Here is an 11,597-nt window from a genome sequence, read left to right on the forward strand (position 1 = left end):
CTGAGCTCCCTGTTCATGGAAGCGGGGTTATAGAGGAGAATGCGCTGAGCATCTTGGGAACAGTCAAAAGCTTTGAGCCGGTTGGTGCCTCAGATCAAGATCCTACTCTACACCCCAATGTGAATCCTTGTGGAGTCCAGTGTACCCCACAGAAGAAATTAATGTGTCACACCCATTGGCAGCAACCTTAGAATAGCTGCTGACGGGCACAATTGAGAAAGGAAGGGGGGGGGGACATTTGAATCCAGCACATAGATGCAATTCAAATATGTAATTTGAACCTTCCTATTTTAAAATATAATGGATGAACCTCACCCTGTGAGAACAATCTTCATGATATAGAGATCTCATATGCAAAATAAGTATGAGTTGGGATAGGGCTGGGGAGGGTGGCTGCTCGGGCAAGCCCCTCCCCCGTCAAGTTAAGGAGATTCAACTGAGGAGGCACAAGGGAACTCTCGTCTGGGGACAACAACTGCAGGGAGACCACATCTTTTCAGATGAACATGGGAGGGCGGAAGGCTGCCTAATACTGAAGCACCATCAAATATCAAACCATATGCAATAACTAGTACAAGCATTCCTGGGGGAAGGTCTGCAGGAGACGAATTTGCATACGGTGATGTCATCCAAGCAGTGGGCCAAAGTTGGCTGGAACCCTCATCTGCATATGAAAAGAGAAAAGGGTTATGCAGGGCATGGCGGCCTTTTGCGGCGCTTGGATGACCCCTAGTTCGCATTAAACACCTCCACCCTCCTTCGGTGTGGGGCTCATGTTGGCTATGCCCCAGCCCCTGAAGCATTCAAGCTGATTTCTTGCAGCAGCTGGGCACTGTAACAGCTCCAGAGCTGCTCTGTAAGGCAAATAAAAGGGTGTGGGCCCTGCAGCACTACCTGTAGTTCGCATTGTGCGTTGGAAGGCACAAAGTAAGCAGACGGGAGAAGTCAGGATAGTGCGCAAGGGCATAGAAGGGAGCGGCTCAAGAAAAGAGAAGTGGAAACAGACAGCAAACTAGGCTGGAGAGAGACCTGAGACAAAGAGATCTGAATTATACGAGAGTCGACCAGGGGAAACACAAATTATGCAGTCAAGTTTCCCACATTTGGGGAAATCGCAGGGGCAGCACACCCAGAGTGCAATGGGTGAGCCTTGCCCTGGGAGAAGCACCTTCAAGATCATAGTATCTCACCTGGCAGGTAAGTAGGAGTTGGGCTAGAGCTGGGGAGGGTCGCTGCTCGGGCACCCCCCTGTCAAGTGAAGGAGATCCAACTGAGGCAGCACAATGGAACTCTCGAAAGAAGAACAAGGCTAGAGGAAGATCTGAGACAAAGAAATCTGACTTTTACCAGAGCTGACCAGCGGAAAACACAAACACAGTCCCCCACTACCACAAATAATGCAGGCGAGTTTCCCACATTTGGGGAAATCACAGGGGTCAGCATACCCAGAATGCAATGAATGAACCTCACCCTGGGTGAACAATTTTCATGACCATGGTGTCTCCTATGCAAAATAAGTATGATTTGGGATAGGGCTGGGGAGGGCCGCTGCTCAGGCACATCTCTGTCAAGTAAAGGAGATTCAACTGAGGCAGCACAAGGGAACTCTCATCTGGGGACAACAACTGCAGGGAGAACACATATTTTCAGATGAACATGGGAGGGCAGAAGGCTGCCTAATACTGAAGCACCCCCAAACAACAAACCAAATGCAACAACTAGTGCAAGCATTCCTGGGGGAAGGCCTGCAGCAGATGGATTTGCATATGGTGATGTTATCCAAGCAGTGGGTCAAAGTTGGCTTCAACTCTCATCTGCATATGAAAAGAGAAAAGGGGCGTGCAGGGCATGGCAGCCTTTTGCGGTGCTTGGATGACCCCTAGATCGCATTAAACACCCCCACCCTCCTTTGGTGTGGGGCTCATGTTGGCCATGCCCCATCCCATGAAGCATTCAAGCTGATTTCTTGCAGCAGCTGGGCACTGTAACAGCTCCAGAGCTGCTCTGTAAGGCAAGTAAAAGGGTGTGGGCCCTGCAGCACTACCTGTAGTTTGCATTGTGCATTGGAAGGCACAAAGTAAGCAGACGGGAGGAGAAGTCAGGATAGTGCACAAGGGTATAGAAGAGAGGGGCTCAAGAAAAAAGAAGTGGAAACAGACAGCAAACTAGGCTGGAGAGAGACCTGAGACAAAGAGATCTGAATTATACGAGAGCCGACCAGAGGAAACACAAATTATGCAGTCAAGTGTCCCACATTTGGGGAAATCGTAGGAGCAGCACACCCAGAGTGCAATGGGTGAGCTTTGCCCTGGGAGAAGCACCGTCCTGATTATAGTATCTCACCTGGGTGTGCTGCCCCTGCGATTTCCCCAAATGTGGGAAACTTGACTGCATAATTTGTGTTTCCCCTGGTCGGCTCTCATATAATTCAGATCTCTTTGTCTCAGGTCTCTTTCCAGCCTAGTTTGCTGTCTGTTTCCACTTCTTTTTTCTTGAGCCCCTCCCTTCTATACCCTTGTGGACTATCCTGACTTCTCCTCCTGTCTGCTTACTTTGTGCCTTCCAATGCACAATGCAAACTACAGGTAGTGCTGCAGGGCCCACACCCTTTTACTTGCCTTACAGAGCAGCTCTGGAGCTGTTACAGTGCCAAGCTGCTGCAAGAAATCAGCTTGAATGCTTCAGGGGCTGGGGCATGGCCAACATGAGCCCCACACCGAAGGAGGGTGGGGGTGTTTAATGCGAACTAAGGGTCATCCAAGCGCCGCAAAAGGCCGCCATGCCCTGCATACCCCTTTTCTCTTTTCATATGCAGATGAGGGTTCCAGCCAACTTTGGCCCACTGCTTGGATGACATCACTGTATGCAAATCCGTCTTCTGCAGACCTTCCCCCAGGAATGCTTGTACTAGTTGTTGCATTTGGTTTGTCGTTTGGGGGTGCTTCAGTATTAGGCAGCCTTCTGCCCTCCCATATTCATCTGAAAATATGTGTTCTCACTGCAGTTGTTGTCCCCAGATGGGAGTTCCCTTGTTCTGCCTCAGTTGAATCTCCTTTACTCTAAAACTTTTAAAACTTAGCAAAAGTGTTTACTAAATAGCTGCTCGGCAAAGTTGCAATGCCGAGACTCCCTGACCAGCTGCCCAGGATGAACCCACCTTTCTAGTAGAATGGGTCTTCACCTAATTCAGTAACGGCAATCCTGCCGTGGAATGAGCATGCTGAATCTTACCACAGATCCAGCGCATAATGGTCTACATGGAAGCAGGACACCCAATCCTGTTGGGAGCATACAGGACAAACAGAGCCTCTGTTTTCCTAATCTGAACCGTTCTGGTGACATAAATTTTCAAAGTTCTGACCACAGCCAGAGACTTTGACTCAACGAAGGTGTCAGTGGCCAAAGGCACCATGTGGAAAGATGAACCACCTTCGGCAGAAATTGTTGACGTGTCCTCAATTCTGCTCTATCTTCATGAAAGATCAAATAAAGGCTCTTGTGATACTGCATGGTTTGTACTGTTTTCCATGTGCTCCCAGATCTTTCAAGAAAGAAGCATGGTCAAGAAAGTTCTGTTTGAAAAGAAACAACATTTACTGTCATTGTTATAGAATTTGGGAGAAAAAACAAGAAGAAATCTGCACTGTTGACGCACTGGACAGAATGAGCCAGTGCACACCCAGATCTAAAGTCTTTCTTAAAGTGCCCATGTCTCCTGCGGAGCCCGTCTATCCCCCATGGTCCTTACGGAGTCCCCAGCATCCTCTAGGACGTAAGAGAAAAATTATGCTCGCAGAAAAATCCAATTGAGTGATTAAACAGCTCCAGAGCTGCTCTGTAAGGCAAGTAAAAGGGTGTGGGCCCTGCAGCACTACCTGTAGTTTGCATTGTGCATTGGAAGCCTAGTTTGCTGTCTGTTTCCACTTCTTTTTTCTTGAGCCCCTCCCGTCTATACCCTTGTGCACTATCCTGACTTCTCCTCCCGTCTGCTTACTTTGTGCCTTCCAATGCACAATGCAAACTACAGGTAGTGCTGCAGGGCCCACACCCTTTTACTTGCCTTACAGAGCAGCTCTTGAGCTGTTACAGTGCCCAGCTGCTGCAAGAAATCAGCGTGAATGCTTCAGGGGCTGGGGCATGGCCAACATGAGCCCCACACCGAAGGAGGGTGGGGGTGTTTAATGCGAACTAGGGGTCTCGCACAATGCGAACTACAGGTAGTGCTGCAGGGCCCACACCCTTTTACTTGCCTTACAGAGCAGCTCTGGAGCTGTTACAGTGCCCAGCTGCTGCAAGAAATCAGCTTGAATCCTTCAGGGGCTGGGGCATAGCCAACATGAGCCCCACACCGACGGAGGGTGGAGGTGTTTAATGCGAACTAGGGGTCATCCAAGTGCCGCAAAAGGCCGCCATGCCCTGCACACCCCTTTTCTCTTTTCATATGCAGACGAGGGTTGAAGCCAACTTTGACCCACTGCTTGGATGACATCGCCATATGCAAATCCATCTGCTGCAGGCCTTCCCCCAGGAATGCTTGCACTAGTTGTTGCATTTGGTTTGTTGTTTGGGGGTGCTTCAGTATTAGGCAGCCTTCTGCCCTCCCATGTTCATCTGAAAATATGTGTTCTCCCTGCAGTTGTTGTCCCCAGATGAGAGTTCCCTTGTGCTGCCTCAGTTGAATCTCCTTTACTTGACAGAGATGTGCCTGAGCAGCGGCCCTCCCCAGCCCTATCCCAAATCATACTTATTTTGCATAGGAGATACCATGGTCATGAAGACTGTTCTCCCAGGGTGCGGTTCATTCATTGCATTCTGGGTATGCTGACCTCTGTGATTTCCCCAAATGTGGGAAACTCGACTGCATTATTTAATGCGAACTAGGGGTCATCCAAGCACCGCAAAAGGCCGCCATGCCCTGCATACCCCTTTTCTCTTTTCATAAGCAGACGAGGTTTGAAGCCAACTTTGACCCAATGCTTGGATGACATCACTTGCTGCCTTTCCAATGAAGCAAGTTTAATTTAATAATAGGTGAAAAACCATCCCTACAAAGGTGTTAATCAGATACTTGGCTTTGTGGACACTTTTCAGAGCACAAATTTGTTAGCATAAAAATAAAGCCAGAAAATGAAGAGCTGTTTAATCACTCAATTGGATTTTTCTGCCAGCATATTTCTTTTTCTCTGCAACCCACTGCTAAATTGTGCTTCCTAGCTGTTTTTATAAAATCACTGAATCAAATCTAACTCTGATTACATCAGAGAAGGCCAGGTACCCTACACCATAACAGGGGGTTTGAAATTTTGACTTGTCTACTTAAAGATCACCAAAATCTGATAACAAGGTCAATTAAGTCCCTGGGTGGGATTGAACCACCAACCTTTTGGTTAATAGCCTTACACACTAACTGATTGCGCCACAGCGACACTTTGCAAAAGTACATACTGACAAAGGCTAATAAGCATTCATCTAGAACGATTCCTAGAAACATTTTAAAAAGTCAATAATGTGGAGAGTTTTTGTAAGATGTTTCTTCCATCAACCAATGAAGAAACACATTGGTACTTTCCCATGATGAGTGAGTGCTTCAGGATCTTTTGCACTTACATGTGCAGCAGAGTACTGTAATGGAAGCATGCTGGGTCCATAACCCAGAGGTAGGCATATTGAAACTATCCTCTGCTATATGCATTTTTTTTTGTTAATTAAAGTAATCCAAAACTGGGATTGATATTTTTGCTCTTTTATTTTTACTTAAAGTACAATAACTTTTACCATTTTAATTTGTTTTAATAGTATATTGACAGTATTGTTTTCTTTCAAAAATCCAATTAATTTTCTTTACCCGATTATTAAAATGGTAATTGACAAAAACAAACTACATTGTCACCAGAAGAGCAATACAAAATGTACAAGTGATATATTAAAATCATCTTTCCAGCTTGAATTTCAATGATGCATTGGGGCAACGATTTTGTGAGAAACATCTTCACCCTTAAATAAAGATTTTCTTAATTCCTTACCTGTGTGCTAATTAGATATCACCTTGTTTTCACATTAAACAGACTTCCACATGAGAAAACAGCAAAGATGCAGTGGCGTTAATGTTTCCTGGTGTCAACCTGTATTATTTCCGTAGATATTGAAATGAGGATGCATCTTGCTGCCTTTCCAATGAAGCAAGTTTAATTTAGTAATAGGTGAAAAACCATCCCTACAAAGATGTTAATCAGATACTTGGCTTTGTGGACACTTTTCAGAGAACAAATTTGTAATCATAAAAATAAAGCCAGAAAATGAAGAGCTGTTTAATCACTCAATTGGATTTTTCTGCCAGCATTTTTCTTTTCTCTGCAACCCACTGCTAAATTGTGCTTCCTAGCTGTTTTTTTTATAAAATCACTTAATCAAATCTAACTCTGATTACATCAGAGAAGGCCAGGTACCCTATACCATAAGAGGGGGTTTGCAATTTTGACTTGTCTACTTAAATATCACCAAAATGTGATCACAAGGTCAATTACGTCCCTGGGTGGGATTGAACCACCAACCTTTTGATAAATAGCTGAACACACTAACCAATTGCGCCACAGAGACACTTTGCAAAAAGCACATACTGACAAAGACTAATAAGCATTCATCTAGAACGTTTCCTAGAAAAACTTTAAAAAGTCAATAATCTGGAGAGTTTTTGTAAGATGTTTCTTCCAGCAACCAATGAAGAAACACATTAGTACTTTCGCATGATGAGTGAGTGCTTCAGGATCTCTTGCACTTACATGTGCAGCAGAGTACTGCAATGGAAGCATGCTGGGCCCATAACCCAGAGGTAGGCAGATTGAAACTATCCTTTGCTATATGAATTTTTTTTTTGTTCATTAAAGTAATCCAAAACTGGGATTGATATTTTAGCTTTTATTTTTACTTAAAGTACAATAACTTTTACCATTTTAATTTGTTTTAATAGTATATTGACAGTATTGTTTTCTTTCAAAAATCCACTTAATTTTCTTTACCCTATTATTAAAATGGTAATTGACAAAAACAAACTACATTGTCACCATAAGAGCAATACAAAATGTACAAGTGATATATTAAAATCATCTTTCCAGCTTGAATTTCAATGATGCATTGGGGCAACGATTTTGTGAGAAACATCTTCACCCTTAAATAAAGATTTTCTTAATTCCTTACCTGTGTGCTAATTAGATATCACCTTGTTTTCACATTAAACAGACTTCCACATGAGAAAGCAGCAAGGATGCAGTGGCGTTAATGTTTCCTGGTGTCAACCTGTATTATTTCAGTAGATATTGAAATGAGGATGCATCTTGCTGCCTTTCCAATGAAGCAAGTTTAATTTAGTAATAGGTGAAAAACCATCCCTACAAATATGTTAATCAGATACTTGGCTTTGTGGACACTTTTCAGAGAACAAATTAGTTAGCATAAAAATAAAGCCAGAAAATGAAGAGCTGTTTAATCACTCAATTGGATTTTTCTGCCAGCATATTTCTTTTTCTCTGCAACCCACTGCCAAATTGTGCTTCCTAGCTGTTTTTATAAAATCACTGAATCAAATCTAACTCTGATTACATCAGAGAAGGCCAGATACCCTACACCATAACAGGGGGTTTGAAATTTTGACTTGTCTACTTAAAGATCACCAAAATCTGATAACAAGGTCAATTAAATCCCTGGGTGGGATTAAACAACCAACCTTTTGGTTAATAGCCTTACACACTAACTGATTGCGCCACAGCTACACTTAGCAAAAGTACATACTGACAAAGGCTAATAAGCATTCATCTAGAACGTTTCCTAGAAACATTTTAAAAAGTCAATTATGTGGAGAGTTTTTGTAAGATGTTTCTTCCATCAACCAATGAAGAAACACATTGGTACTTTCCCATGATAAGTGAGTGCTTCAGGACCTCTTGCACTTACATGTGCAGCAGAGTACTGTAATGGAAGCATGCTGGGTCCATAACCCAGAGGTAGGCAGATTGAAACTATCCTCTGCTATATGCATTTTTTTTTGTTAATTAAAGTAATCCAAAACTGGGATTGATATTTTTGCTCTTTTATTTTTACTTAAAGTACAATAACTTTTACCATTTTAATTTGTTTTAATAGTATATTGACAGTATTGTTTTCTTTCAAAAATCCACTTAATTTTCTTTACCCGATTATTAAAATGGTAATTGACAAAAACAAACTACATTGTCACCAGAAGAGCAATACAAAATGTACAAGTGATATATTAAAATCATCTTTCCAGCTTGAATTTCAATGATGCATTGGGGCAACGATTTTGTGAGAAACATCTTCACCCTTAAATAAAGATTTTCTTAATTCCTTACCTGTGTGCTAATTAGATATCACCTTGTTTTCACATTAAACAGACTTCCACATGCGAAAGCAGCAAGGATGCAGTGGCGTTAATGTTTCCTGGTGTCAACCTGTATTATTTCAGTAGACATTGAAATGAAGATGCATCTTGCTGCCTTTCCAATGAAGCAAGTTTAATTTAGTAATAGGTGAAAAACCATCCCTACAAAGGTGTTAATCAGAGACTTGGCTTTGTGGACACTTTTCAGTGAACACATTTGTTAGTATAAAAATAAAGCCAGAAAATGAAGAGCTGTTTAATCACTCAATTGGATTTTTCTGCCAGCATATTTCTTTTTCTCTGCAACCCACTGCTAAATTGTTCTTCCTAGCTGTTTTTATAAAATCACTGAATCAAATCTAACTCTGATTACATTAGAGAAGGCCAGGTACCCTACACCATAACAGGGGGTTTGAAATTTTGACTTGTCTACTTAAAGATCACCAAAATCTGATAACAAGGTCAATTAAGTCCCTGGGTGGGATTGAACCACCAACCTTTTGGTTAATAGCCTTACACACTAACTGATTGCGCCAAAACGACACTTTGCAAAAGAACATACTGACAAAGGCTAATAAGCATTCATCTAGAACGATTCCTAGAAACATTTTAAAAAGTCAATAATGTGGAGAGTTTTTGTAAGATGTTTCTTCCATCAACCAATGAAGAAACACATTGGTACTTTCCCATGATGAGTGAGTGCTTCAGGATCTCTTGCACTTACATGTGCAGCAGAGTACTGTAATGGAAGCATGCTGGGTCCATAACCCAGAGGTAGGCAGATTGAAACTATCCTCTGCTATATGCATTTTTTTTTGTTAATTAAAGTAATCCAAAACTGGGATTGATATTTTTGCTCTTTTATTTTTACTTAAAGTACAATAACTTTTACCATTTTAATTTGTTTTAATAGTATATTGACAGTATTGTTTTCTTTCAAAAATCCAATTAATTTTCTTTACCCGATTATTAAAATGGTAATTGACAAAAACAAACTACATTGTCACCAGAAGAGCAATACAAAATGTACAAGTGATATATTAAAATCATCTTTCCAGCTTGAATTTCAATGATGCATTGGGGCAACGATTTTGTGAGAAAGATCTTCACCCTTAAATAAAGATTTTCTTAATTCCTTACCTGTGTGCTAATTAGATATCACCTTGTTTTCACATTAAACAGACTTCCACATGCGAAAGCAGCAAGGATGCAGTGGCGTTAATGTTTCCTGGTGTCAACCTGTATTATTTCAGTAGACATTGAAATGAGGATGCATCTTGCTGCCTTTCCAATGAAGCAAGTTTAATTTAGTAATAGGTGAAAAACCATCCCTACAAAGGTGTTAATCAGAGACTTGGCTTTGTGGACACTTTTCAGAGAACAAATTTGTTAGTATAAAAATAAAGCCAGAAAATGAAGAGCTGTTTAATCACTCAATTGGATTTTTCTGCCAGCATATTTCTTTTTCTCTGCAACCCACTGCTAAATTGTGCTTCCTAGCTGTTTTTATAAAATCACTGAATCAAATCTAAACATCAGAGAAGGCCAGGTACCCTACACCATAACAGTGGGTTTGAAATTTTGACTTGTCTACTTAAAGATCACCAAAATCTGATAACAAGGTCAATTAAGTCCCTGGGTGGGATTGATCCACCAACCTTTTGGTTAATAGCCTTACACACTAACTGATTGCGCCACAGCGACACTTTGCAAAAGTACTTACTGACAAAGGCTAATAAGCATTCATCTAGAATGATTCCTAGAAACATTTTAAAAAGTCAATAATGTGGAGAGTTTTTGTAAGATGTTTCTTCCATCAACCAATGAAGAAACACATTGGTACTTTCCCATGATGAGTGAGTGCTTCAGGATCTCTTGCACTTACATGTGCAGCAGAGTACTGTAATGGAAGCATGCTGGGTCCATAACCCAGAGGTAGGCAGATTGAAACTATCCTCTGCTATATGCATTTTTTTTGTTAATTAAAGTAATCCAAAACTGGGATTGATATTTTTGCTCTTTTATTTTTACTTAAAGTACAATAACTTTTACCATTTTAATTTGTTTTAATAGTATTGTTTTCTTTCAAAAATCCTATTAATTTTCTTTACCCGATTATTAAAATGGTAATTGACAAAAACAAACTACATTGTCACCAGAAGAGCAATACAAAATGTACAAGTGATATATTAAAATCATCTTTCCAGCTTGAATTTCAATGATGCATTGGGGCAACGATTTTGTGAGAAACATCTTCACCCTTAAATAAAGATGTTCTTAATTCCTTACCTGTGTGCTAATTAGATATCACCTTGTTTTCACATTAAACAGACTTCCACATGAGAAAACAGCAAAGATGCAGTGGCGTTAATGTTTCCTGGTGTCAACCTGTATTATTTCCGTAGATATTGAAATGAGGATGCATCTTGCTGCCTTTCCAATGAAGCAAGTTTAATTTAGTAATAGGTGAAAAACCATCCCTACAAAGATGTTAATCAGATACTTGGCTTTGTGGACACTTTTCAGAGAACAAATTCGTTATCATAAAAATAAAGCCAGAAAATGAAGAGCTGTTTAATCACTCAATTGGATTTTTCTGCCAGCATTTTTCTTTTTCTTTGCAACCCACTGCTAAATTGTGCTTCCTAGCTGTTTTTTTTATAAAATCACTTAATCAAATCTAACTCTGATTACATCAGAGAAGGCCAGGTACCCTACACCATAAGAGAGGGTTTGCAATTTTGACTTGTCTACTTAAATATTACCAAAATCTGATCACAAGGTCAATTACGTCCCTGGATGGGATTGAACCACCAACCTTTTGATTAATAGCTGAACACACTAACCGATTGCGCCACAGAGACACTTTGCGAAAAGTGCACACTGACAAAGACTAATAAGCATTCATCTAGAACGTTTCCTAGAAAAACTTTAAAAAGTCAATAATCTGGAGAGTTTTTGTAAGATGTTTCTTCCAGCAACCAATGAAGAAACACATTGTTACTTTCGCATGATCAGTGAGTGCTTCAGGATCTCTTGCACTTACATGTGCATCAGAGTACTGCAATGGAAGCATGGTGGGCCCATAACCCAGAGGTAGGCAGATTGAAACTATCCTTTGCTATATGCATTTTTTTTTTGTTCATTAAAGTAATCCAAAACTGGGATTGATATTTTAGCTTTTATTTTTACTTAAAGTACAATA

General features: G+C 40.9%; 3 non-coding genes and 1 pseudogene across 3 annotated transcripts; 1 reads left to right on the plus strand and 3 right to left on the minus strand.

Moving 5' to 3' along the window:
• Positions 1-1,042: 1,042 nt before the first annotated feature.
• On the minus strand, positions 1,043-1,205 carry LOC134988848 (U1 spliceosomal RNA). The gene has a single exon (XR_010194215.1). It is a non-coding gene; the product is annotated as a U1 spliceosomal RNA (small nuclear RNA).
• Positions 1,206-1,357: 152 nt separating this feature from the next.
• Positions 1,358-1,521, minus strand: LOC134988823 (U1 spliceosomal RNA). Its single transcript, XR_010194192.1, has one exon. It is a non-coding gene; the product is annotated as a U1 spliceosomal RNA (small nuclear RNA).
• Positions 1,522-2,195: 674 nt separating this feature from the next.
• LOC134988901 (U1 spliceosomal RNA) lies at positions 2,196-2,351 on the minus strand. The gene has a single exon (XR_010194243.1). It is a non-coding gene; the product is annotated as a U1 spliceosomal RNA (small nuclear RNA).
• Positions 2,352-4,740: 2,389 nt separating this feature from the next.
• LOC134988898 (U1 spliceosomal RNA) lies at positions 4,741-4,919 on the plus strand (annotated as a pseudogene).
• Positions 4,920-11,597: the final 6,678 nt, after the last annotated feature.

This window comes from Pseudophryne corroboree, unplaced genomic scaffold, assembly GCF_028390025.1.
Source record: "Pseudophryne corroboree isolate aPseCor3 unplaced genomic scaffold, aPseCor3.hap2 scaffold_1087, whole genome shotgun sequence".
Lineage (NCBI taxonomy): Eukaryota > Metazoa > Chordata > Amphibia > Anura > Myobatrachidae > Pseudophryne > Pseudophryne corroboree.